We start from the raw sequence: 27,812 nt of genomic DNA, 5'->3' as shown, positions 1-27,812 counted from the left end.
ACTCAGTTTTATTACTTACTAGTACATATCATCAGTTACCAGGAAATCATCCCCACTATTATCCAAAAGCAAATGGACCAATGCTTTAAATTGAAAAGTTATAAATGTGCTCAATGTATGATCACTTCATTGGAATTTACCAAACTGGTTCTTTCTATGGTTTTTACACAGTACATGGAAGGCTTTGACCCATAATGACTCAGTAAGATGAATGTTTCTCTCACTCCCATTTCCAAGTACTGTTTCCTTTAGTCATCTGTTTTTGGAGTCTCTTTAAACTGAACTGAGTTTCATCTTTGGACTGTACATGTGGCAACGCACATGATCATCAAATCTCTTTGATGTTAAACAGATGTTGAGTTTAATTTTGTGATACTCTGATAAAAAGGATTAAAAGAAGGCTCACAAAAGCAATCACCCTACCCCCCAAAAAAACTGAATTTTAACAATAATCAATGAGCCAAAAGATGTGGTTAAGTTTATCCTAGTAAGAAACAAAAATATTACAAAATGAACACTCAGTTTCTGACCCAAAACATTTTTACTGACCTATTAAAACTCAAGGCATTATTCAGGGTTAGTCAACCGGCATAGAAAAGTTTTAATATTTTCCTGTAATTTCAAAAGCACTTATTAAGTTTAGGTAATGAAAAGGTTTTGGAAATAGTGGTGATAGTTGCAAAACACTGAATTAATTAATGCCACTGAATTACATACTTTAGTTAAAATTGTAAATTTTATGCAATATATATTTCACCACAATAAAAATACCCTATTGAAATGTTTTATTTAAAAAGCACTTATTAGAATTTTTTATAGACCAGATATTGACATTTGAAATTTTTATTCTGACCATTTTCCTTGGAGAGTATTGTAAGAGATCAAAGATTCTAGATATATTGCCTTTTATCCAGGCAAAACCATATGTGAAGTACTATAAGAAAACTTAATCTATCTTAAAGAATTCTAGAAAAGAGTCCACAATATTTTCATAAATTTGTTACATTAATGAGCTAACAGAATTATAATAGGCTATCAATTTGATAGCAAACAGGCTATCAAATCTACTACTTTTCTACAGATGTTCTAAAATGATCTCAATTCTTATAGTTTTTGTTTGACCAGAATTTGTGCACAGTTGAATTGTTCTGACACTAACTAAATCTTATGTAAGATTTGAATCAAGCTAATGAGAGACTTAGAAACTCCAGTGATTTATGGTATAGAGAGTAATACTGAACTGAAATGCTGACTGACGTCAACATGAGGTTCACAAACATGAAATAGGGCCACAGAATCAAGTCTGAAAAGAGGTGGAAAGAAATGAGCAAATATTCAGATGGCGGAGTATGCCAAAGAGTTCATTTTAAGAGTAGGCATTTTGAGGAGATGTATGAATTAAAACTGATTAAATGACTTCTAATACAATAGGAAAATATTTCCACCTAAAAATTCTAATCATCTCTAAGGGAACATGAGAGATATTTTAACCCAATATTACTTATGCGTATGGCACAATTAGCATTGTATGAGATGTGACTGCAAGGTAAGAAGAGCAATTCCATATACCTCAACCTTATTTATGATAATACTTTGCACTTAAGGAAATTATAACTTCTAGTGTTAATTAATATATTTCTAAAAATGTATTTTTGGGCTGGAAAGCAACCAAAACTTCCATTAACAAGGTTATGTTTTTCCTATTAAGAAGGTTTCATTTTTAAGCTCTGCAAGGACTTTGTCCCCATTAAAACTTGCTATACACTGGACTATAACTGAAAAATGGTGAAACTCAACATTTAATAGTAATGAACAAAAAATACTTAATCTGATCTTTTCTCTCTAGGACTATTCAGAGCAATAAAACACATAAGGGGAAAAAAGAGATCCTATGAGTACATTCAGACCTGGAAATCATCACGAATTAACAGTCATTTAAAAAGAGAATATTAACAGAAGGAAAGAATTCTATACTGCAATTCAGATGACCTGGATTTGAGATCCACACTTTGACTTCAAGCTGTGTGATTTTAGAACACCCAACTCTCTGCCAACTTCACAGGGTTGTTGGGGCAACCAACATATGAGAAAGCACTTGGTAAATGGAAAAGCATTGACAAATGTAGGTTAATAAAAATCTACTGTTACCATTAAAATTTAGTCTGCAGTATTAGACATTAGTCCACTCGTGCTCTCACTCTCTTTGATGACAATGTTCTATCTTCCTTCTCTATCTTCAAATTTCTATCATTTTCTACCCAAGCATCACTCTTTGTTGGTGACCTGTTTTCTGACTTCACTAAAAAACCTGAAGCAATCAGAAAAGAACTGGCACGTGGTCTCACCACCACCTCTATCTACCTGTGAGAATCTTGCCCATACACTCTGCCTACCTCCTGTTACAGAGGATGAACTATATTGCTAAAACAGGGCCACCTCGTCAACAGACCCCATCTCTTCCTCCCTACTCAGCAACCCAATAGCAATTCTCCCCTCCGTATCTTAACTTTTTGCTCTCTACTACATCAGTACAAGCAATAAACCTTCATACTGTTGTTTCGCCCCTCTAAAGGCAAAAACCAAACCAAACAACAAAACAGAATCCTCCTGACTGAAGTTCCCCTATAAGGTACCAGACTATTCTTCTCTTCCTTTTGCAGCAAAACTCTTCAAGAGTCTTTACACTTGTCTCCAGTTCCTCTTCTTCCATTTTGTTGTCAACTCCCTCCAAAAAGCATCTGCCCCACCACACCACCCAAACAATTCTCCTCAAGGCCACCAATGATGTCCACGGTGCTCAATATACTGCTCAGTTCTCAGTTGTCATCTTATTTACAGCATTTGACCCAGATCACATCTTCTTCATATCCTCTTCTTCAGTTGGCTTCTGGGACTCTTCTCTGGGTTGGCTTTCCTTCTCTTTTAATGGTTGCTTTTTCTCACCTTCCTTTGCTATTTCCCTGTGTCCCAGACTCAAAATTGAGTACCCCAAAGGTCAGTCCTTAAACCCTTCATTCAATAACTTCTTTCTCACTCATACCTTGGTGTGCTCATCCAGGCTGATGGCTTTAAATACCATCCGTATGCTCATGTCTCTCAACTATATATTTTTATCCCAGATGTCTTCATTGAGTTGCATACTTCTGTATCCAACTGTCTACCCAACATTTCCTCCTGGAGGTCTCATGCCCTTATAAAATTTTCAATGTCCAAAACAGAATAACTGGTCAGTCTCCAAACATCTGCTATGGTCACAGAGTACCCTGCCTGAGTTAATGGCCACTCCCATATTTCTAGCTGTTCAGGCCAAAATGCTTGGACTATCCTTGACTCTACACTTTGTCCCACACTCACAACTTACCATACGCAAATCTTTCAAATGGATTGCCCCTTTACCACCTCCATCAATTCTTGTCTGGAATATCACATTAGCCTCCCACCTGGGCTCCCTGCTTTGCCTCTATAGCCTCTTCTTAGCATGTCATGTAGAGTGATTCTTTTAAAAGATAAGTTATGTTATATCTTCGCTCTGCTTAGAACGCCCCTGTGGCTTTCTTCCTCACTCAGTAAAATCCAGAGGTATAACAAAGTCCTTCAAGACACTATATAATCAAGAGCTGCCCCCGCTCCTCATTTCTGACCTTATCTCCTATTCAGGATCATTCCACCGCTTGCTATTTCTCACACTTGCCAACTAGCTCCTGCCTCAGGGCATCTGCATGTGCTCTTTCCTCTGTCAGGAAGATTCCCCAGAGACCTGTGGCATTTGCCTCCTTACCTCCATCTAGTTTTTATTCAAGGTCACCTTCTCAGGGAAGCCTTCCTTATCGAAAACTGCAAATCCTTCCCGTTCCTCTGCTCTGTTTCGAGGGAGTTCTCTACAGTACTTCTTTCTCACCTTCTGATATCTACTGTTGTTTACTGATTTATCTTGCTCACTGTCAGTTTCACCCATGCTGCAGATTGAAGCTTCTCAAGGGTAGGGATTCTGTTTGTTCACTGCTGTAAACTAGCACTTAGGAAGATGCCTGGCACTTAGTAGGTGATGCTTGATAAACATTTGTTGAATTAATGAACTAAATGATGGAATTACAGCTATTAGCTGTGAATGATTTCAGATGTCTAGTCCTTGCCTTATTCTGTGGTTCTGAAGGAGCATGGCTGACATGAGACACAGCTGAGCTCAGGGCTCTTTCCAGCCCACAGCCTTTCCTGACACAAAGACACAGAACTGAAGCACCCACCCAAGGTAAGTTCAATCACGATCATGAGAATAAATTCTTCCACTGCTGATTTTCATTGAATCTAATAGGAACTAACCCAGAATTTTTTCCAAATATCAATTGTAAAATGAAGGTCTATTCTATTCCAGGAATTGAGCATCCTTTGGTAAACTTTTAAAATTTTTTTCTTAAAATTTAAGCGTTAAACATTTAAGGTAAGTGGTTTGTAAACCTCAGGCTTCCAAAGGTTTAGCAGTTATGTCCATAAAGACCTGAGGCAGGTGTTGATGCACAGATCCTAGTGGTTTCTGAGCCATCTCTGCTTCAACTACCTTCCTCTTGGACTCAAGTCTTCCAGTTCTCCTAACTCCCAATTTAAAGCTGCTCATCTGATACCAAAACCAGCTGCAGCATAAATGCTGTTTTTTTCTAGCCTCTAGTTGAGGGGGCTCCCATACCACAGATGCACAGCCCTCCTGCCTGCTTGAACCAACACAAACTTTGGCTTATATAGTGCTGAAGAATTATTCAGAGGGCAGGTTTCAGTCAATTCGGTGAATTCATAACTTCTTCAAATAGCCTGAGATGATCAGAAAAAAATGTTTGCTAATTCTTGGCATCCTCAAATATAATCTCTCTGTTAAATGTCAGTTACTTTGACATTTGACAACCAGTACTTTTTGTGATCTATATTGCGGTCAAGGACCTTGGCTAAACACTGTATAGAAAACAAGGATATAGGCACAAGTTTCCAGGATGGGGCAGTAAGGAGTACATTGCAAGATCATGCCCCAGAAGTGGAGGAAAAAGAGTATTTGAGAGATACTGACCCTGTGGGTTTCATGAGAGAAGTTTTCATGTGGCAATTGCAGGGTGAGCTGAAGGGCTATGTCATAGGAGGGGAAGACACAAGGTGGCTGGCCCATTAAATACAGGGCAAATTGCTGAATGCAAGACTCCCCTTTCATCTTCTGCAAACTCTCATTTAAACGATCTGTACAAACGAAAATAATCACTCATCAAAAACATGAACCACATAGCACCTTACAGATAAGAGACATCCAAAAATATTTGTTAATAAATTAATGAGTATTAGAATAAGTTAAAATATTGCTGCTAAACTGACTACTTAAAAACAGGAGAATTAACATGAAATGATGGGACAAGTCCTCTTAAAAAGTTTAATCGGGCCAAGCCCAATGTCTCATGCCTGTAATCCTAGCACTTTGGGAGGCCAGGGCAGGTGGACAGCTTGAGCCAAGGAGTTCGAGACCAGCCTGGGCAACATGGCAAAACTCTGTCTCTATAAAAAATACAAAAATTAGCTGGGCGTGGTGGCAGGCACCTGTAATCCTAGCTACTCAGGAGGCTGAGGTGGGAGGATCACCTAAGCCAGGGAAGGTTGAGGCTGCAAGGAGCTGTGATTGTGCTACTACATTCCAGCCTGGGTGACACAGTGAAACCCTGTCTCAAAATATATATATTATTAATCATAGATACTCCCTTGATTATTACTATGAGTTACACATAGCTAGGAAGGTCTTTCAAAGAATAGGTAAAATGGCATCTCCAGCTTTAGGGGGTACATAGAAAAAGGAAGAGACAATATATAGATAGGAACTATGTCTCATTACTGGATCCCCAGGGCCTGACCTCATGCCAGGCACATTGGAGATGGTATATTTGCGATGAATACACATGAGGCCTGCAGGAGGCTCCAGGGCAAGAGTAATGATAAAGCCAGCAAACACAGATACAGACACTGGAAGGATCAGAGGCACCCTAACAGTTTCCCTTGCTTTTTTTGGGGGGTGGGGGGGTGGGGACAAAGTCTCGCTCTGTTGTCCAGGCTGGAGTGCAGTGGTGTGATCTCAGCTCACTGCAACCTCCGCCTCCCAGAATCAAGCAATTCTCCTGTCTCAGCCTCCCGAGTAGCTGGAACTATAGGCGTGTGCCACCACACCGGGCTAACTTTTGTATTTGTAGTAGAGACGGGGTTTCACCATGTTGCCCAGGCTGGTCTCAAACTCCTGACCTCAGGTGATTCACCCACCTTGGCCTCCCAAATGCTGGGATTACAGATATGAGCCACCGCACCCAGCCACTTTGCTTTTTTATGCTCACATTATTACCGGGCCTGTGAGAGCCACTGTTCCTTCAAGGTTAGAGCCTACATCTGGGAGAAGTGCTCCTGCCTCTCGCAGCATCCCTTTAAGTCTGATAAAGCAGCTCCTGTGCGCAGTGCCCACTTCAACCTGGGACTTGCTCGGCAATTGTGGTTTTTTTTCCAGTGATTAAGCCAAGCAGGCAGATTCCTGCATAGTCTCCTTGCAACAAAACCTGCCAGCAGACCTGAGAGACAACATCACTCTGCATGTTTCCAAGAAAAAAAAAAAGGAAAAAAGAAAGAAAAGAGTCATCTACTTCACCACAAAAAACCACTTGCCTATTCAAAGTCGTTTGTTGTTAGACAAAGTTCTAAACCAGGGGTCATCAGTTTTCTTAGCAGCAATAGTCCAGACCCTGGTTAAGACAGTGGAGCCCTATAGTGAGATGGCTCATATATGTATAACCATATACAGCAGAAGTCTGATTTTATGCTATCTCCTGATCCCAGTGACAAAGGAGATGCAAAGGTTTGGTGACTGCACTGTAGACAGTTTATATAAAACCAGGAGAAAAGAACATGGGAGCTTTGGATTGCTCCATATTTAATTAAATGAATTTAGTCAGTACTGCACCTACAAAATGCCAGATTCCAAATTAGGGAACAGTAGCAATGGTTACATGTGAGCTTTACCAGCAGTTCTGAGGATTTCAAATCTTTCTACACTTTATAAGCTTTACATGCGTCCCTGGATTAAGTTGCTTATATCAAATAAGAAATTGTATATAAAGACAGTGAAACAGTGGGTAAGACACGATGAGTACCCAGTAATATATTTTTATTAGATCTTCTACACATGTATGGCATCTAATGATAATGAATTTTATATTAAATTGCAATATTATTAATTGCATTTAATTCTCACAACAACCCTATGAAGTAGTTATTATTAGTAGTATTTTACAGATGGGAGATTAGGAGATTAGGTTTATCTGACTTTGTTCTTTATCCCCTCCTCTAGAACACCCAAGCAGTGGTTTTTCCAAACTAGGAAGACCCCCCTACTGAGCAGAGTTAAGAAGGCAATGGAAAAAAAAAATGTTCTGGGCTCAGAATGGCGTGAGTGAGGGACTTCTAATTCCATTTATTTTAATAGTATTCAGATGAAATGCAGGGCATACAAATAGATATGCACAGTGCAAGTTAACCACCAGAAAGCTCTTCAATCTTGCCAAGTTAGACAGAGCTGTTTCTTTTGTACCAGTTTTAGACCGCAAATCTGGAGAATTTATCTGTAGGGCTGTTTTCCCAAGGCCTCCAAAACAGACCCAGGGCAAACCACACATCCCGGGCTGACACTGCTCAACTTCAGCTTCTGTTGTTTCAGCTCTGAGGCGGTTTCCATGCCAGCATGCAGCCCTTTTGTGTTTTTGCAGCTTCATCCCAGGCCACATTTGTTTAGGTGCGTTCACTATCTCCAGTTCAGCTGCCTCCTCTCAGGCTAAAATAACACTTGGCTTATGCACTAAGAAAACGCTGCTATTGTAATTTTGCAGTGGTAGCATTTTTGGAACCAGATTCGCAATTCTGTATGCTTTGCATATTGATGGCATTGTTCTCGTTAGTCACATCCTGTCTAACTCTCTCAGTATCCCAGTCCTCAGCTTCCCATCATCCCAGACGTACTCTTGTTGGAATTCCCCCTTCCACCTGTCAAACCCAGTTCCTTGCCTCCCTGCAATCACAGCAATAATAAAAATAACAAACAGCAATAATAACAACACTGTCTTTTTATAGCACTTGGGAATTTCAAATGTCATGGTAACAGTTATAGCAATGGGCCCACAAAAAAGCATGGTAGAATAAACAGAGAAACAAGAATATACAAAGAGAAAATGTTGGGAGAACCCCAAACATTTTTCTGATTCTCTTTAGGAAAGGTATTTTCTAAATCTATTTTTAGACCACTGGGATTTCAGGGTCAAAGAACACATAAGAACTTGCTGAGCTTTATTTTCATCATGCCAAGACAGAGGGCAGGACCACATCAGTGCACATTCAATAAACAGTAGGCATGATTATCATCATCATCATCATTCCTTCAGAGGAAAAGAAACCTCTCACTCAAGTGTTCCCCACTCACACCCCACCTACCTCCCACAGTCCATGACTTCATCTCACCAAGACCCATTACAATTAGTTTGATACCAACTGTATATCAAAAATCACAGTGCCACTCACGGGCACTTACTTATTGGGTTCATTTACGCTGATGAAAAATACTCAAGAAATCAAGGTAAATCCTGGTTTGTCTACCTTCAGAAGAAATCTACTCATACCTTCACCTCCATCTAAGAAAAATTTACGAAGGCACTGTGATTCTAACCCTTAACAAACCCTGAGGTCTGTGAAACAGCTCTTCTGATGAATCATGGACAACCCCCAAGTCTCTCTAGATCCTTGAAGACTGAAGATCACCTGGACCAAACTGAACATCCCATCTCCTCTGAAACCCTGACTTCCTGCCAGAACCAAACAAGCTCCACAAATAGTGGGAGTGAAGTTGTTTCCTTCACTGCTTTCTTTCCTGGTCATCCCAGCACATTTCCTTGCATGCAAAACAAAACAAAACCACTATTTTTCCTCATAATTGTATTATAATATCATATTGCATAAATATGACTATGCTGTAAAATCAAATTTCATCCTGAAAATATTAACCATGTATAGTAAAAGCCTAACATGTGCCACCTTCCTGTGAAGCAGGATGTTAACCCTCCCTGTTGACACCAGCATAGGGAAACTTACTATAGACTGGACTTTCCGATTCTCAGGAGAACCTCCTAAATGCAAGAATAAGGAGAAAATTAATATAGATCATTTCTCTTAAGAGCCTAAGACTCAGCAAACAAGAGAAGGGAGATTGTCAGGGACAGACTTCCCTTCAGTGTAACTTTATTCAACACAATATCACTCGGGCACCTACTACTTGCTGGGCTCTATCTAGATAATACTCAAATTGTTGCCTTCGTTCCCAATATCATGGAGCACCAGGATCCAGGGCTAGATGTCACTGTGTCACAGGAAGTAGGAAAGTCACACATCTACTCTACTTTTCAACCTTGACTAAACATTGAGTTGACATCAAATACAAAGCCATAAGATGCATCGTATTCACAAAACACTTCCTAAACTCCAGACCTGAACATAATTGAGACTTTTTTCCTTTGTTTTTCTTTTTTCTCAGTCTATGTATTTTAGTCAACAAAACCATATGCTTGACTTCAAAATAAAGTGATGTGAGCCTTCCCTGCCCTGGTTTCTTTCCATTATTGGGATTTCCATAAGTTTAAGAAAAGATGCTGGCCATTTAGCCTCCAAGGATACTTAGCCTCAGGATCAGCTAGACAAAATCTAAATTTCCCAAGAAGTTCCCTCAATACTTTTCCCTTTAAAGCAATATGAATCAATTATCATGCAGTTCATTCCTGCATGGGGGCAGGAATGGACCATAAAATGACCTCTTTAAAAATCCAACTGAGTAAATATAAAGCCACAAAAATAGTTTCCCACAGCAACTTTCTATCTTCAATGTCTTTCACTAAAACAGCTAAAGAAACTAGATTCCAATTAATCTCTTTACATTACATAATAGAATTAAGCTTATACAATTAAATGTTACATGAAGGATTGATATTTTGAATACATGACTAAAGCAACAAATAACCTGCAAGAAAAACACATACAGCTTTGTTTCACTACCGTGTGGCTTCTACCAACACACCTCCAAATAAGCCATTCTTGCTGAGATGACCAATGGCCTCCATGCTATGAAATTCAAGTGAGGATTTCAGTCCTCCACTTACTTGACTCCTCAACACCACTCACCACAGTTCACCACTCTCCACTTCTTGTAACATTCTTCCCTTGGACACTAGGACAGCTCGGTCTCCTTGCTGTCCTTGTACTCCCCTTTCATCCCTTTTCAGCCTCCTATTCTGACTCCTCCCCTACCTGACCTCTAAATGTGGCAATTTCTCAGGACACAGTCCTGGAACCCCTTTCCTTCCTATTCTATGCTCTCTCCCAAAGTGATCTCATGCATTCTCATTGCTTTAAATACCATGCCAGCAACTCCCAAATTTATAACTTCAGCTCAGACTGATTTTCTGACTCCAGACTCATCTACTTAATTACCTACTTGTCATCTTCAACGGTGGCTCACTGGCATTAGAAACTAAACTTGCCTGCAGCTGAATTCTTGATCTCCAGGCACTGGCCCTTCCCTCCACACAACTGCTCCTGTAGGACTCCTGGGAATCACCCTCAACACCTTCTCCTGCACCCCCCAAAGCCCCTTGCCTGCCCTCTAATCAAGGGCCTGCTCTCTCTTGCTGACCACAGCATCAGCCTCCCAGCCATGGCCACTGCTCTCACTTAGTCCCCTCCAACCCTTTCTCTAGCAACAACCAGAGAGAGCTACTCAAAGCACAAATCTGATCCTGTAACTCCCTAAAGGATCTTAAAACCCCAGAAAGGTTTACACTGAGGACCTATAATGAAGCCTGCAATCTTAGGGAATGATGGGATCAACCCCTAGATGAAAATTTTTGTATTCTTTTTCACTGCTGTAAATAAAGCTCTGTGAATTTTTACATTTGTATGCTCCTGTGTAACTCAACACCTGAAACAACTTATAAACACTTTCAGCATTCTAGAAAGCTTATGCCCCTGTCCCATCCCCACCCTCTTCACAGGAATCTACTATCCTAGCCTTTATTACAATGAATTAATATTGTCTTTTCTTGACCATTATCTACATTGGCTCATAGAAATCAATAATTTTTTAAACTAAACCAAATTCTTTGAATGCTCTACAAGTTTAGACCAGCTTTAGGACAGTGAAATCCTGGAGTCATCTAATGTCAAATGTCTCAATTCCCAAAATAGTTTGTTAATTTAAAAGTGAGAATGAAATGCACCCAACACCCCAGATGAAGGTGTCCTTGTGAATTGTCCCTCAGTATTTAAGACAACAGTATTTAAGGGAACTACTGCCTCTACTCATGGGCTTTGAACCAATCTGGATATTCTGCTAGGGAAATTTAGTCAAAGAGACCAGTCTTTAAATTCAAACAGGGACTTCAAAGTGACAAAAGTACAATAGCATAAGCAAAGTATACAGTTATAGTCTTAAGAGAGGAACGGGACTTTATCAGGCGTAAGGTCTTACTGATAGAGTTGTATTGCATGTATTAGGAATTAATGAGGATGGGCTGTGGTGCGGCAGCTTGAAGTCTGATAAAGCCTCACCTGCACCCACTGAACATTCTATTCACCCAGGAAGAAGGCTGACAAATCTCTATTTTCAAGGCATAGTCCTTAATTTTGTCTTTCTGTCCAGAAAAAGGACCTATTCAAATAAATATCCCAGGGAAGCAAATCCCTGGAATGCCTCCGCTCTCCTATAAGTTATTCTGCCACCTGAAGGTCAAAGAGCCATCTCCCCTGGGTTTGGAATTTCGGAAGCCTCTGTGGAGGGGCAGGTGGAAGGGCTTAAGGACTTGTTTTTGCTCCCTCGACGGTCCAATACCCCTCCCTCAGATCAAGCAGAGAATTTCTAGGCCTAAAATCAGGATTAAATAGGAGTACTATGGACACTCCAGCAAAGTACGGCAGATTTGACGAAGCTACTCTCACAGCTCATCCCATTTCTTACTAGAAAGTCTGCCCTCTGCATCCTCTGGTAGCACAAACACTAGTTAAGTGCATCAGCAGACCTGTGCCTCCTGACGCCTGCTAAGTGCCAGGCACGGGTTCTGACAACACGATTCCAGGCACGTGTGAGGCACTCAAAAAATGCTGGTGACTATTACCATGAAAGAATTCCCACGAATCATGGTTTCTGCTTCCTAAATACACACACACACAAAACCTGCTTGCTTCTTCCATTTGAAACATAAATTAACTTGGGTAACATCACCATCATCCCATCCTCTTTTTGGTAAACTAAACCAGCAGATTTCTTAGAGGAAAAAATACTGCTTTAGAATATTTAATGATATATAAGTCCACTTTTTTTTTTTTTAATAAACCTAAGTTTCTCTTGAATCCCATGCTAGTAATTCTCATTTAGCCTTGCTAAAGATGCATGGAAGAAAACCTTCCAGGTCTTCTGGTAAATGGAGTGGTGGGTGAGAGGATGAGTCCATTTAGGGCCAGACATCCTTAGATACGTGCTTTGCCAATGACAGCTGACAAACTTGGGAGCAAGGCCATCTTGCACAGGATCCCAGCCCTATACTGTTCATGCAACCAAGAATCACCTGAGACTGAGAGGTCAAGGCTGCAGTGAGCCATGGTCTCGCCCCCTGCTCTTCAGCCTGGGCAGCAGAGTGGGATCCTCTCACTTATAAAAAGAGTCAGCCTCAGTGAGGAGAGGAAAGCCATAGCAAGAAGACAGGAGAAAGACAACCTCAAAGCTTTCTAATTCTTGTACAGTTGTCATTAGCTACGTTCATTATTTTTAAGAGACAGGGTCTTACTCTGTTGTCTAGGCAGGAGTACAGTGGAGCAATCATAGCTCACTTACGTAACTTCGAAGTCCCAGGCTCAAGCAATTATCCTGCTTCACCCTCCTGAGTAGCAAGGACTACAGGTGCACACCACCATGCCCAGCTAACATTTTTTTATTTTTTGTAGGGACAGGGTCTCACTGTTGCCCAGGCTGGAGTGACACATTCATATTTTTAAGTTTGCTTCCAAAATAGTGCCTTGTTGCTCACCCTCACAAGGTAAAAGAGATGGGAGGGAAACAGGGATGAACAGCACCCTCACGCCTCTTATATAAGGTCATTAATCCCACTCATGAGGGCTCCACCCTCATGACTAAATCACCTCCTAAAGGCTCCACCTCTTAATACTATCACACTGGAAATTGAGTTCCAACATATGGATTCTGGAGGAACACAGACCACAGCAGGAACACAGGAGCATTTACTTCAGACAGGGACACTGGGCCCAACTTGGGGCTCCTATAAGGAGTCCTGGCCTGGCATAAGCTCTCTGTGTCAATCCCCTGGCATATGGAATACCAGATTCTTCAGTTGTCAAAGACCTTTAAATTGCTCTTCTCAGCATTTATTCAATACATTTAAGGAGCAAAAGAAGAACTTAGGGTTTTGTAAAGAGTAAATAATTCCTGTCACCAGAATCTGGACTTAATTTCTTAGCAGCTCACCCTCCAAATTATCTACATCTGCACCCCACTTTCCTGCCAGCCTTGGTGAGAGCCGAGGCCCATTCCCGTCTGCTGCTAATCGCTCCACCTCTGTTCCCTCTTGATTTCTCGGGAATCTCATCCATCAGTTATGCCCTCCTTCAGCTGTATTGTCTACCCTCCCACTTTAATGCCTGTTCCTCCTCTTCCCCCACAGAGAAGCATACTTATGCCTTACCTGTCTAAATGAAAACCAACAATTTCCCACTTCTTTTCACAAACTTAGCTACTCAAAGTCATGGACTCACAGTCCTTTTCTTCCTGAATTCAATCCTTCTGTTGGGTCAGCGGCATCTAGCACAGTGGACCACTTCCTCCCTCCTCTTTGAATCTCTCCCTTTGTCTGGCTTTTTTTGACCCCTCTTCCTGCCACTGTCTTCCTATCATTTCAGCTGCCCATGGTAGATACGATTCTAACTACATCCTTCTTTCTCTAAGGGCTGACTACAGCCAGGCAGGGTGGGCCCTCATTAGCCACATTTGTATTGCATGACACCATGGGCACCTTTCCAAGATGAAACACTAGACTAAGTCTCCCAGAAAACTGGAGTTGAGGTCGAAAGGCAGTCAATTGGATGGGTGATCTCATTATCTGCGGAGGCTTCAACTCAGGAGCTGTGGGTATGTCGCCTGCACAGAGCAGTGGAGGAAGATGGTGTTTAGACAGAAAAAGGGAACAGCCTTGCTGCAATATGAGGACCTTAGTGTGACAGAGTGCCTGCTGTGCTCCTGGAGACTTTTTGGGTCCTAGTTCCAGAACCTTGAGTGCCTTTGATATCCTAAATTCTAAAAAGTGTGTTTTTGCTTGAGCTAGCTTGTGTTGGCTCCTGTGGCCTGTAACCCCGGGAACCTTGATTATCATACCACTCATTTCTCCTCCTCTCTTACAGTGTCCTCTCCCCTCTAACTGCAGATGTCACAGGCACTCACCCTTCACCCTATTTCTCCTCTGGGTCCGCATACTCTCCCCTGGTGGTCTCCTCCACATTCACCTGAGCTCCAGATCTGCACACCCTGAAACACTGCTCATCTCTGCTCAGATTCCTACAAACTCCTATAATTAATAATTCCAAAACTAAACTCAAACGTATTACTTTCCCACTATTTTGTAGACTGGCGAGTCACCCCACCATCTACCCAGTCACTAAAGTCAGAAATCTAAGTCAAGCTTCCCTTCTTCCTCTGTTTCCCCCTCCACAACCAGTGCCATCACCCTGTCTTGATGATTCTGCATCTTTAGGATCTCAAATTCACTGTCTCCTCTCCCTCTGACTTCACTGTATTTTAGACCCCCTCTCCCTTCACCTACATACTATTTGGTCTTCTTGTCGCCTAACACCCCTCCAATCCTTCTCTACTTCTAAAGCACAATCTGATTGGATTATCCCGATTCCTTTAAGGTAAAGTCCAAAATCCCTGGAACAACATCCAAGAACTCTGATGATCATTTTATTCCTGCCTAACTTGCCAGCCTCATCTTTTTATTTTTTATTTGTAGAGACAGGGTCTCACTCTGTCACCCAGGCTGGAGTGCAGTGGTGCAATCATAGATCACTGAAGCCTCTGACTCCTGGGCTCAAGTGATCCTCATGCCTCAGCCTCCTGAATAGCTGGGATTTCAGGCATCACCACACCCAGCTCCAGCCTCAATTTTTACTACTTTCCAACAAGGCCCCTAAACTCCATCCATACTGAACAACTTGCAGTTTTGTGAGGTCCCAAATGCTCTCCTGCTTCTAAACCTTTATACCTAATACTCCAATGCCTCCCAGCAAAGCCTGCCTTCATTTCTTCAAAGGTTAAGTCCAACTAATTCAACTCTGTGTCACCTCTTCCAGGAAGCCTTCCTTGAGTGATGTCTAATACTCACCCACCTGCAACTTAGGAATAGGTTTACAGCCTCTGTGCTCACACAGTAGCTTTTGCATAACTTTTTCTCAGGCTTTTTGATATTTGGTAATTGTGCACTTCCATCTGTGTCTCTTCCATAAGACTGTAAGTTCCTTAAACGAAGAGACGGTGTCTTTCTTCTACTTATATTCACGGTACCTGTGATTCAAAAAAGGCTTTTTGGATATCTTGTCCTGGAACACCCAGCCAGGAATTAATGAGATAAAAAGAAAACTGAAAATCTCCAGAACCAGAATATATTCCTTTCCCTCTAACACAGCTTTGAAAATGAGAAGGAAAAGATAAGGGTATGTTTTCTCCCATTGTTTTGCTGGAGCTCAGAGGCCTCTTCTTTCTCTTGCTTGAGATTGCTCAAGGAGGTTGTTCTTTATGTGTATTTACAGAGTGGTTGGTCTTTCATGCCCTGCACAGTGCTAGCCCAGGGCTCCACAATCCAGTTCAGCACATAGTGCTAGCTATGACCTCACAAAGGTTTTGTAAATATTTTAACTACGAAAAAAAGGTCTCTTCCCTCAAAGAATCTAAGATCCTGAAGGCTTGTTGGGATGGAGTCACATATCTCCTTGGCCTAGGATCCTAAGGTGCCCCTCGATCTGGTGTTAATGCGCTTGTGTAATCTCCTGCCCTTTAGTGTCGGCTGGTCTAGTGACTCTCTAACCAACAGAATATAGCAAAGATGGTGGATGTCTTTCCAGCAGACTATCTCTTGCTGGCTTTGAGGAGGCAAGTTCCAATGTTGAGAAGGCCCACATAACCAGGAACTGAAGGTGGCCTCCAAAGCAGTTAGGAACTGAGGCCCTCAGTCCAAAAGCCCTCAACAAACTGGATTATGTGGCAACCATGGAAGCATGGAAGTGGATCTTTCCCGGTTGAGCTTTCAGATAAGATCCCTGTCCTGGCTAACAACCGACTGCAGCCCTGTAATAGACCCTGAAGCACAGGACCCACCTAAGCCATTCAAAATTTGAGATAATAAATGTTTGTTGTTTTACTTGTGGCAATTTGTTACGCAACAACAAATAATTCATATAATCTCCTTTATCCTGATTGACAGTCTAGCACCTGAAAAACAGAAAAAATAAAACTTTTGTTTTTCAGCAGGTTACATAGGAAGCCAGCATCATGTAAACGTTTAACTAAAAATGAAATAGCCTCTAAAAACAGGCTTGTAAATCATTTTCGTATTCTAAAAGCTAAGGCCAAAAGAATCACACATGACAGTGTGTAAAATGAAGTGGGGGGGAATGGAAACAAAGTTAAAACTTGTAAAGGGGCCCTGGAGAAAATCTGCAGGCTCCATTGGTTTATTTAACTTCTAAATCTTACTAAATTTGCTAGACGCGTGTTAGCATTCATGGTTCATTTACTTTTATTCTGACTTCTATAAATAGGTACTCTATGAGCCCTGATAAATGACTTAAAATCTTGCTTGACTTCAACAAAAAAATTAGCAAGTTAATCTTAAAAATTCTACACATAGAAATGAATGAAAACCTTCCTCTGGGCCAACCTCCACCCCCTGCAAGTGCACCTCCCCCAGTCCCTGGACTCTTCTTGCCATCCTTGTTCTTTTTCTCTGGCTCTGTGTTTATAATATCTGGCATTCTCCCAAATCACCTAGCTCTGGCTCTCTTGTAAAAACAAACAGAAGCTACCTGGGGCTCTTTATTCTCGCTCATTTACATTCTTTCCCTGCCAAGGGGTCAGGGATGTCAGAGTTGGTGGCAACCAGTCAAGCTCAGCATGGAATGGCCCTTATCTACCAATGCAGTGTTTTCCTGCCTGTGAACATGCCGGCATTTATTTATCTAAAATTATAAGTAAAAATGTAGGTAACTGCCACAAATCAGAGACTAATGAATCTAAAAGTTCAGCCCAGAGCTGTGACCAAAAGTAGACAAAAGCCTTATACAAAGCTCATATTTAATAAAAAAGGCAGGCAGTGGGTGAAAGGTGGAGATATAATCTATATGACCCATAAAATATATGGAAAACAAAAGCAAATGTGAAATTTCATGTGGTTTAATCATACAAAATGCAAGTTTGAAAAATTAGCCACCCACACTGAAGCACAGCTTCCTTGTAAGTCATTAGTTGATGTGAGCTGAGAGTAACGTCGGTGTCATGTGTTCCACTAGTTGCACACATACGGTTATATGATCCGTCAGAATGTTCAACAGCTCTCCTCTCTGCCCTGACAGCCAGGGTTAGTCATCTAAATTGGTGTGTCCATTAACAGCATTTTTGAACTCCCAAGATTAAAATTGGTTGTTGAGGAACAAAAACATCAGACATCATAGTTTGTGGTCCTCCAAGGCTCAACCCTACCTGTCAAAATTTTATTCCTTAATATTTAATTTCTCTTCACTTCTCAGCCTTTTGGCTAAGATCAAGTGTAGTAGCTGTTCTTATCAGTTTAATATTTAATTTTTATCATTAGGAAGAATGTGAATTAAATTAAATTTTTTTCCTAGGGAAGGAGGAGCAATAATAAAAATAAAAGTTGAGAAACACAGCTGTAAATATGTAGAATTCTAAATGAGCATACAGAGAATAAGCGTAAGAAATGCAGACACTGAAAAAAAAAAAAACCTTAATAACAATCCAATAACCAGATCCATTTGTGTATTTAAAAAGCAGCAGAACTAGCGAAAGCCAAAGACAGGTTCTGACACAGCACTGGAAACTCTGAACTTGAAATCAGAAGACCTACATTGAGTCAGTTCCTAACATGTGATTATAAGTTGCACAACCTTAGAGAAAAGCTACTTATTTGGGTTCCTTTTCCTTTCTCTGTAAAAATAGAATGAAAATGTCTAATTCCAAGGTCCCTGCAATAGTTAAATGAGATAGTATTCATGAGGTGCTTTGCCAACAAGATGATGTGGTTCAGTTGAAAGGTAACATCATCCAGCAGAATTATCTGAACATTGGAGAGCTTTGCATGGGCAAAAGATTATATTAATAAGCCTAGAAGTGACATTACTGTGAATTAGTGGTTCAAGAGTGTTAGACTGATGAAGGGGCTGTTCATTAGGAATAGTATGTCCTGTGTAGCAAAACACACCAATGACCTAAAGTGACTGATCTATTTTAAGGGGATAGTGAGAGAGATTCAAACCACTAAGAGATAGTGAGAGAATGCTTTTCTCCTGTTAACTAAACCAGTGGTTTCAGCTTCAAATCACCTGGGGTGATTTTGAAAACTTCTGAAAAATGTCTGAACCTGGAAGATTGTGAGTACTCCAGAGATGCTACGGAGTAAGTGAACAATGACAAAGTTGCCGTGAGATATGCATTCTCATACACTACTGGTGGGAGTGTTAATTAGTACAGCCTTTAGGGAATATAATCTATGAATATGTATCTTTTTCTCGTTTGGTTTGATTTTAATGTTTTAAGTTGGTACCCTTCCTGGAGTAATTCTATGTCTAAGAATTCATCCCAGGGAAACAATGAGAGAGGAACAAAAATGTATCCAAAAGGATGCCCCTCAAAGTATCATTTTATGTCTGTATGTTGCACCAATCAGGATAGCTTGACTTTGAACATGCAAAAAAAAAAAATTGTACTCTGTAAATCCATGTCATGGGCGGGAATATCTGACAAGTAAACAAAAGAAACAATAAATCAAAACAAGATGCTGTAAAAAGTCAGGTGTCATCTCAGCCAAAACTCATTAATTTTTCAAAAAGTTGAGAATTTGCCAATGAATTCAGGTCTGGTCAGGTCAGGCCTTCCATCATCCTGGTGATTTCAACTAACCTCAAAATCAAACAGCAGACAATTAGCAATTAAAGCATCTTAAAGGAATAAGTAGCATTGCAGGCTAAGGCAGGACAGGGAAAAAGAGAATCAAATGTATTTCACTGGCTTTCTTTTTAAATTCCCTATCTTCTTGAGTCAGGACTCCCCAGGATTTGCAACTCAACACTGGCCTAAGATTCTCCACCACAAATGACTTTGCATTCTCAAGAGATTAACTGTTCACTCAAAGCCCTTCTGAAAAGCTGCTGAAATCATTGCAAATCTTCTATAAGTCGTACCTTCCTATGGGCTACAGGATAAAAATATTAGCTCAGGAATGAGATAAGAAAGGCTCATTTTTTTAAAAGTAGGAAAGAAAATAAAGTTCTATGAAGGAGACTAAATTCTGAGCTTTCAGATTTTTAGTGTCAACAACCCAAAATATAAGAATGAGAACTAGGAGGGCAAAAGAGCATTTTTATCAACTGCATTTACCAAATATTATTAAGCCCCTACTCACCAAATGAATCAGATCAGCCAGGTAATCCTGGTATGAGGAAATCTGCAAAAGATCTACATCAACCAAATATATACTTATAAATAGCATATGTGTAGTGCCTGCTGTTTCTCAAAGCACTTTCCCATGTGATTTATCATTCAGTCTTCATATTAACCCCATAAGGTAAGCAGAAAAGGAATGATTTAACAAAGACAGGCACACAGATCTAGGTTAGCTGACTTGCCCACATTTGCAGAGTCAACTGATTACTGAAGGCATCAATATTCAAATCTAGCTCTTCCAATTTTCTTCACGACATATCACACTAGGACAGCACACATAAATTGCATATATGTGACATGAGAACATGACTAAGCAGGATACAGCGCTGTGGCCACAGACCTGGGAGCCAGACTGCTCACTTCCAAGTCCCAGTGCCATCACATATTGGGTAGTGTGATTGGGGGAAAATTATTAAAACACTTTGTGCATCAGTTTTCTCATCTGCCAAATAGGGATAATAATGGTGCCATACAGTGATTATGAAGATCAAGTATAAATGTTGACCACAGTGACTGGCACACAGCAAAAGGTTCAATAAATGTTAGCTTTGATCATCATGGGCATCGAGAACAATTCTCTTGATTAGTCAAGGTCAGATGCAAATACACTAAGCCCAACTGCATGTTACATGTAAGTGCTGTTGATGGGGTTCAGAACATACTAACCCAAAATATGGCACCTTGGCACAGTGAAACTTTAAGGCTAAAGGAATGTGAGAAAAATTCCTTCAGTAGCAGGACGGTCTCTCTGACCTGCCCCCATACTTCTCCCCTGAAGCTGGTCAAAAAACCTAAGAACGACTTTTAACTTCCCTTGAAGCAGATCATTGACCCTCATCTAAGAGGTGCTTCCCTATACCAGGAGAAAAGGAACATCCTTGTCGCTGAAGATGAAGCACCACTGTTTTGAGTTGAATGTGTCCCCCAAATTGCATGTGTTGAAAACTTAATCTCCCATGCAACAGTGTTGAGAGATGGGATCTTTAAGAGGTGACTCAGAATGGATTAATGTCATTATTTTGGGAGTGGGTTATTTATCATAAGAGTACGTTCCTAAGAAAATAATGAGTTCTAGCCCCCTTCACTTCTCACTCTCTCACATGCACTCTCCTTCCCTTCTACCTTCCGCCATGGGATGATGTAGCAAAAAGGCCCCCAGCAGATGCCAGATCCTTGATATTTAACTTCTCAGACTCTGGAACCATGAAACAAGTAAACTTATATTGTTTATAAGTTGCCTAGTCTCAGCCATTCTGTTGTAGCAGCACAAAATGGATTAAGACAGTCATGGGCAGAATCTGAACAAACAGACCTTTCTAAGTTCCCCTCAATTTATTCCTATTACATTATACCCTTTTTATCCCATCATATTTCTCCACAACTATCCACTCGTTATCAAACCTAGCCTAAAAATACTCAGGTTTACCCATTTCTGTGGGTCTCAATTTCCTTATGAAGGCTCCCATGTCACATAAAAATTTATTAAATAAACTTGTATGCTTTTCTCTTGTGAATCTGTTTTTTGTCATAGAGGCCTCATCCATAAACCTACAATCGGTAGAGAAAAAAATATTTTTCCTCTCCTCCACTGTATTAGTTTCCTATTGCTGCTGTAACAAATTACCACAAAATTAGTAGCTCGAAACTTACACAAATGTGTTATCTCAAAGTTCTGAAGGTCAGAAGTCCAATATGGGTCTTACTGGGCTAAAATCAAGCATCTGCACAGTTTCATTCCTTATGGAGGCTCTAAGGGAGAATGAGCTTCCTTGCCTTTTCTAACTTCCAGAGGCTACGTGCACTCCTTGGCTCATGGTGCCTTCCTTTATCTTCAAAGCACATCATTGCAACCTCTGCTTCTTCTGACTATCCCCTCTCTACCCCTGCTTCTCTCATCACATCATCTTCTCTGCCCCAACCCTCCTGCCTTTCTCCACCATGATAATAAGATAATAGCCCCATCTCAGGATCCCTAATTAACCACATCTAAGAAATCCCTTTTACCATGTAAGGTAACATACTGACAGGTTCCAGGGATTAGAAGATGCAAATCTACAGGGGACCATTATTCAATTTACCACAGGTACCAAGGATATAAAAATGAATTTGATACAACTGCTGAGCTCAAGGACTTCATAAACTATTGAATAAAACGGACATATTCAAAAAGAAAATTAATTCTCATGCACATCAGACTACAGCACTCAGTATGGTTAGAGAAGAAACAAAGTGCTCTGTGGGTAACAAAGGATCCATCTGTTTATCTCGACCAAGAAAGGAAAGGAGGACTCAAAGAAAGTGATGTGTGTTTAAGAGACCAGAATATGCCATCCCAAAGAATGCCTCTTTGGCATAAAGATTATTTCAAGCTGATTATTTTGAACACTGAAAATACAGGAGAAGCTCTAAAAGCAGAGTAGAAGTTACCCTTTTGTAGGAAAATTTACATCTATAAAGGAAATATCTATTTGTAACTGTGTCACCCTCTCTGCATCAGGAAAGATGACTCTAAATCACTAGAGACTCGTATTAATGGAGAAGGCACTGACTTAAATCTATATAAGGAATCTTACCCTTGTGTCTCATGCTTTTCCTGGTTACCTCCCATAACTGTATCCCCCAACAGCTTTCTTTGTTCTAGCTAAAGATGATATTTAAGCCTGAATTCAAATCTACCCTTTCGAGATTTACTCATTTATCTGGGTATCTCCCATGTATATTTGAAATATACATGTTAATAAACTTGTTTTTCTCATCTTAATCTGTCTTTTGTTACAGGGGTCCACCCCAACTAAGAACTATAAAGAACAGAGGAAAACAACTTTTCTTTTCCTACGCATGCATAGAATTGAGCACTGATGTGTGCTCAAACTGAGGTGATGAAGGGTGTCCCAGGAAAGTACACTGAAAAATTAGGAACATTGAATGGGCTGGTGTGATCAGAGTCTGGCAGATAAAGGGAGTAGAAAAATGATCAGAAGAAAATGTTGAAAAGGGACATCAAAGCTATATTGTGAAAGGCTACAGCTAGAGAAAGGGACTTTTCAATAGAATGAAAGGCCACTGAAGGCTACTGAACCCATCATTCAGATTTATATTTCAAAAAGAAAACTCCAGAGGCAGTGGAGACAGTGGACTGCAGAAGGCAGAACCCAATTTAAAAGCTACTTCAATAGTCCAGAGGGAAAAAAAAAAAAAAACAAGTAAAGACTAAATTAAGGAAGTAATATAGGAAATAGAAGCAAAGATAGATGTGAGAGACATTTCCAAAGTGATACCAACAGGACTCGATGACTAGCTGAATACCGTATAAGATGGAGACAAAATTGATGCTGAAATGACTAGCTCAAGTGCATGGTAGATGTTGATGCCACTGAGGTGTCAGAGGCATTTGAACCACAGCAACTCCATCTTGAATAGGGGCTGGGAAAAATAAGGCTGAGACCTACTGAGCTGCATTCCCAGGAGATTAAGGCATTCTTAGTCACAGGATGAGATAGGAGGCTGGTACAAAATACAGGTCACAAAGCCCCTGCTGATAAACAAGTTGTGGTAAAGAAGTTAGCCAAAACCCACCAAAGCCAAGATGGTGACAAAAGTGACCTCCAGTCGTCCTCACTGCTCATTATACACTAATTATAATGTATTAGCATGCTAAAAGACACTTCCGACAGCACCATGACAGTTTACAAATGCCATAGCAACGTCAGGAAGTTACTTTATATGGTCTAAAACAGGGAAGAACTCTCAGTTCCAGGAATTGCCTACCTCTTTCCCAGAAAACTCATGAATAATCCACCTCTTGTTTAGCATATAATCAAGAAGTAACTGTAAGTATACTCAGGTGAGCAGCCCATGCCGCTGCTCTGCCTATGGAACAGCGATTCTTTTATTTTCTTTCTTAATAAACTTACTTTCACTTTACAATATGAACTTGCCACAAATTCTTTCCTGCACGAGGTCCAGGAACCCTCTCTTGGGGTCTGGATTGGGATCCCTTTCTAGTAATAGAGGGATACAAAAAGCAGAGAAAGAGGAAGAAGTTCATGAAGGGCTATGTTTTAGATATGCTGATTAGAACCTTTCATGGAGTTAACTCTAAGAAAAAGAAAAAACAGGAAGAAATGGTATCTACATGTCTGAGAGACATGAAGGAGTTAAAGGACCTGGCTTCTGGTCCTTTTCTGTAATTTAATAGCCTTGTGATGTCAAGTCACTCAACCTCTTTCAGGGCCTTGGTTTCACCAACTGTGAAGCAGAAGGTTGGGATACGAGACAATCATTAAATTCCCTTCTAATGTTTATATGTGTCTAATATCTGAGACACTATTTTCTCCTCAGTTTCAAACATTTTTCTCAGCCACTCTTGACATTAGCCACTAACAGAAAATCCAGTGGCTCCAAATTTTCAACTAAAGAGCTAAAGTTTAAAAGGAGAAGCTAAAGACACTAGCAATCATTGTGTGCCTACTGTGTGCCAGGCACTCGGCCTGCCATACTCTCCTCCAGCTGCTTCTCCCATTAGCCTGGACACCCCCATAGGAATCTCAGAAAAGCTCTGAGTCATGAAAATCAAAGACATGCATGGAAATCAAAGATGTGCAGTCATGGAAATCAAAGACAGACATATATAATGTTAATATTTTTTTCCATTTCTGTTTTATGTTCCATTCCCAAACACTCCTTTAAAATATGTTTGTGCCAACAGCACAACAAATGAGTTTTTTTAAAATTTGATACTGAAAAATTACATAGAGGATCATGGGAGCATAGAGATGGAGGACGTAAGTATATTTTTCAATTGTTTTATTTAAAGAATAATAAATTGAGATAGTACTTTAATGGGGTCACTGATATTAAGGACTCCACTTAAAACTCAGTGGTTTCCACTGCCCATAGCAATAATTCTCAACAGAGAGGACGCAAGGACTTATCACAATCACCTTGCGGGTTTTTAAAATTATTAATGTGCCCCTGTCCTCCACCCAACAAGATTCTGGTACTTCCCCAAGTTGACAATCACAGGAATATTCATCCTCCTCTTAAATTTAATACTGTAAACCAAAAACGTTAGAAAACTACTAATATCTAGAATAAAATTCAAATTCTAGTCAAATATATATATATTTAGAAAATATATATATTTGCATATTCATCTCTGATTAGGGTCTATCCCACCTTTTTTGTGTCCCACTTCTAGATACTCACTCCCTTACACATTTGACTCTAAATTTAAACAAACAACTTCCCCCAATTGCCCATGCCGCTTTATGCTCTAGGACTTGATTCACATTCTTTTGGCCTTCTTTCTGGCCCTCTCTGGGCACACCCAGTTAGCATAAGTGGCTTACTTCAAGTGTTATCTTCTAGTTAAAGCAATCCCTGAATGCAACCAGCCAGTCCCTATCTTTGTGTCCCCATTGTACTTTATGTCATGATTTCTCTAACTCTTTATTAAAGACTTGTTACTTGTCTATATATCCCTAGTATGTTTTAGGTTCCCAGAGGTAGAGTAATCGATGTTTGCTGACTGAGTGAATGAATATGATAATATAATAGGAAGAAACAGCAAGTATATTATTTGGTCTCTTTAAGGCAAGGATATCTTCAAAATCCATTTATAGGTCCAGAAAACATTATTTTGTTTATTCACTATTAACAATTAAAGGTAAGAACTTCTAAAGGTAGTACTATTTTTGAAATATAATGTATTTCAGCCGGGCGCAGTGGCTCATGCCTGTAATCCCAGCACTTTGAGAGGCCGAAGCGGGCGGATCACCTGAGGTCAGGAGTTCAAGACCAGCCTGGACAACATGGTAAAACCCTATCTCTACTAAAAATCCAAGAATTAGCCAGGCATGGTGGTACACGCTTGTAATCCCAGATACTCAGGAGGCTGAGGCAGGAGAATCGCTTGAACCTGGAAGGTGGAGGTTGAAATGAGCCGAGATCGTGCCACTGCACTCCAGCCTGGGCAACAGAGTGAGGCTCCGTCTTAAAAAAAAAAAAAAAAGAAAAGAAAAGAAAAGAAAGAAAGAAATGTATTTCATGATTTAGAGAGCACAGAATGAACCAGGCACACAAAATGGTCACTGAAAATTAATTGAATAAAATGTTTTCAAATTGTATTTATTCTACCATCATGTCAAAAACAAAGAGCAGAAATTGAACTATCACCACCTTAAAGTTCATGCTGTAGTGAGATTATAATTTGTAATACTAAAACAGTGGGACATTTATTTTTGTTTCATCTGTGCTGAAACAGGTACAGTTTTAGCCTTTGGGGATATATTTATGGCCATATAAGTCAACAGGCCCAGAGAAACAGCTCTCAGGGAATATGATCGTTACTGATTGCAAAAATAAAGTAACCATGTTAACATGTGCCAGGTGAGATAGTTATTGATGTGCACAACTATTAAATGGAACCCTGGAAAAAAGTGTCAGGAGACTATGTGTCCAAATCCTCCCTCAATCCTAAAAGACAATGCCTTTTCCTGCAAAAAGTGCTTACTCAGTGTCAATCATAATGCAAACAAATCACACTGTGACACAGACACTTGAAGTTAAAGCTCATAAAGCTCTCTTCAGTAGAAGAAAAATCTAATTCAATGGTTAAATGCCAATCAGGGTAGATAACTAAGTAGGAGCCAAAAATACAAGGCTTAAAATTCTACTGCAACTCCTTTGGAAATGCATTATTACCGAATGGCTGTCAGAATTAGAACATTAAGTGAGTTAGCACCATTAACTTGGGGAAAAAAGACAGAATGGCTCCTATTTAAGCAAATACAAAGAATCCCAGTAAATTTTTGAAGAGTTGCATGTTAAAATGGTTTGGAAAACTTTCTCAGCCTAAAAGTACATACAAGTGAATTTGGATAATGAAAACAAATCAGTAAACAAAGAAAAATCAAAATTGCTTTATCTACAACTATTACACATATGTTATACATACATAAAGAATCAAGTATCTCCTACAGTAGACAAGAATATTTGGACTCCACTGATCCACTCATCCTGAAAAAACATTTAGCCTTTAAGAAAAGGGCATTATTTCCTTGGCCAAGCAGATTGTGGATTGTGAGCTTCACCATTTAACCTTTCCATCTGCCTTCTCCTGAGTTGCCACTTCCTCCTGCATGACAAAAAGTAAATGAGGGGTACTGGGCTCAGGGGAAAGGATCAGAAGAGATCTGCTCTAAATCACCAACCCAGAAATTCTCCTCCTGTCTACAATATGTCTTGCCCCAAGTTCTTTACCAAATCATGAAAAGAAATGGCACTCAAGCTAGAGGTAATGGGGAAAAAGAAGACATCCAGAAGAGGCCAGTAGTCATACTTGGGAAGACTGAGGTGATGTGTCCACGTAGGGAAGGAAAACATCTCATGTGTTTGAAGCTACTCCAGCCCACAGTGATTTTTCTTTTACTAATACATAGAAAAGGGGTCACCAATGACAACTTTGTACAATGTGGTCCTACCTCCTGCCATAACTTATTGGTCCATGTTGATATCTGTCCCAAGATAGGCCAATGAGCTTTCTTCCCTAGGATTGTTGAGTCTGGTACTGGAGAAAGCATGAGTCAGTCCTAAACGCTGGCATAAACTATGAGATGTGTACATTTCAGCAGCATCTGAGGACATCACTCCCACCTTGTTTGCATACTTGTTTTGCATTAAGAAAGAATGAAACCAGTAAGGTAATAGGAAAAAAAAAGGTGGGGAAAGAGTATTAAATGCTCTCAAGTCCCTGCTATTGCCCTGTTCTTCCAGCATTTTGACTATTTAACTCTTCTTTCAATTTATTTTACACTTAATAACATAACAGAGGGGTGGCACAGTTCATCACCATAAAAATTTATTGTTAGGCAAGCACACAGACCCAGAGTGCAAAGGCCAATCCTCAATCCTCACAGAGTCCACAGAGAGTAAGTCAAGTGAAAGAGAAAGACACATTCTGGCCCACACATGAGATTAATGT

General features: G+C 40.2%; 1 protein-coding gene and 1 pseudogene across 3 annotated transcripts in view; one reads left to right on the top strand and one right to left on the bottom strand.

The window, feature by feature from the left end:
- The window catches only part of LYPD6 (LY6/PLAUR domain containing 6), a 143,146-nt gene that overhangs the window by 89,496 nt on the left and 25,838 nt on the right, over positions 1–27,812 (bottom strand). The window lies entirely within an intron of this gene.
- LOC112208538 (U2 spliceosomal RNA) lies at positions 17,884–18,010 on the top strand (annotated as a pseudogene).

This window comes from Pan troglodytes, chromosome 13 (genome assembly GCF_028858775.2).
Source record: "Pan troglodytes isolate AG18354 chromosome 13, NHGRI_mPanTro3-v2.0_pri, whole genome shotgun sequence".
NCBI lineage: Eukaryota > Metazoa > Chordata > Mammalia > Primates > Hominidae > Pan > Pan troglodytes.
Note: the sequence above shows the minus strand (reverse complement) of the source record. Positions and strands in the feature narration are given on the sequence as shown.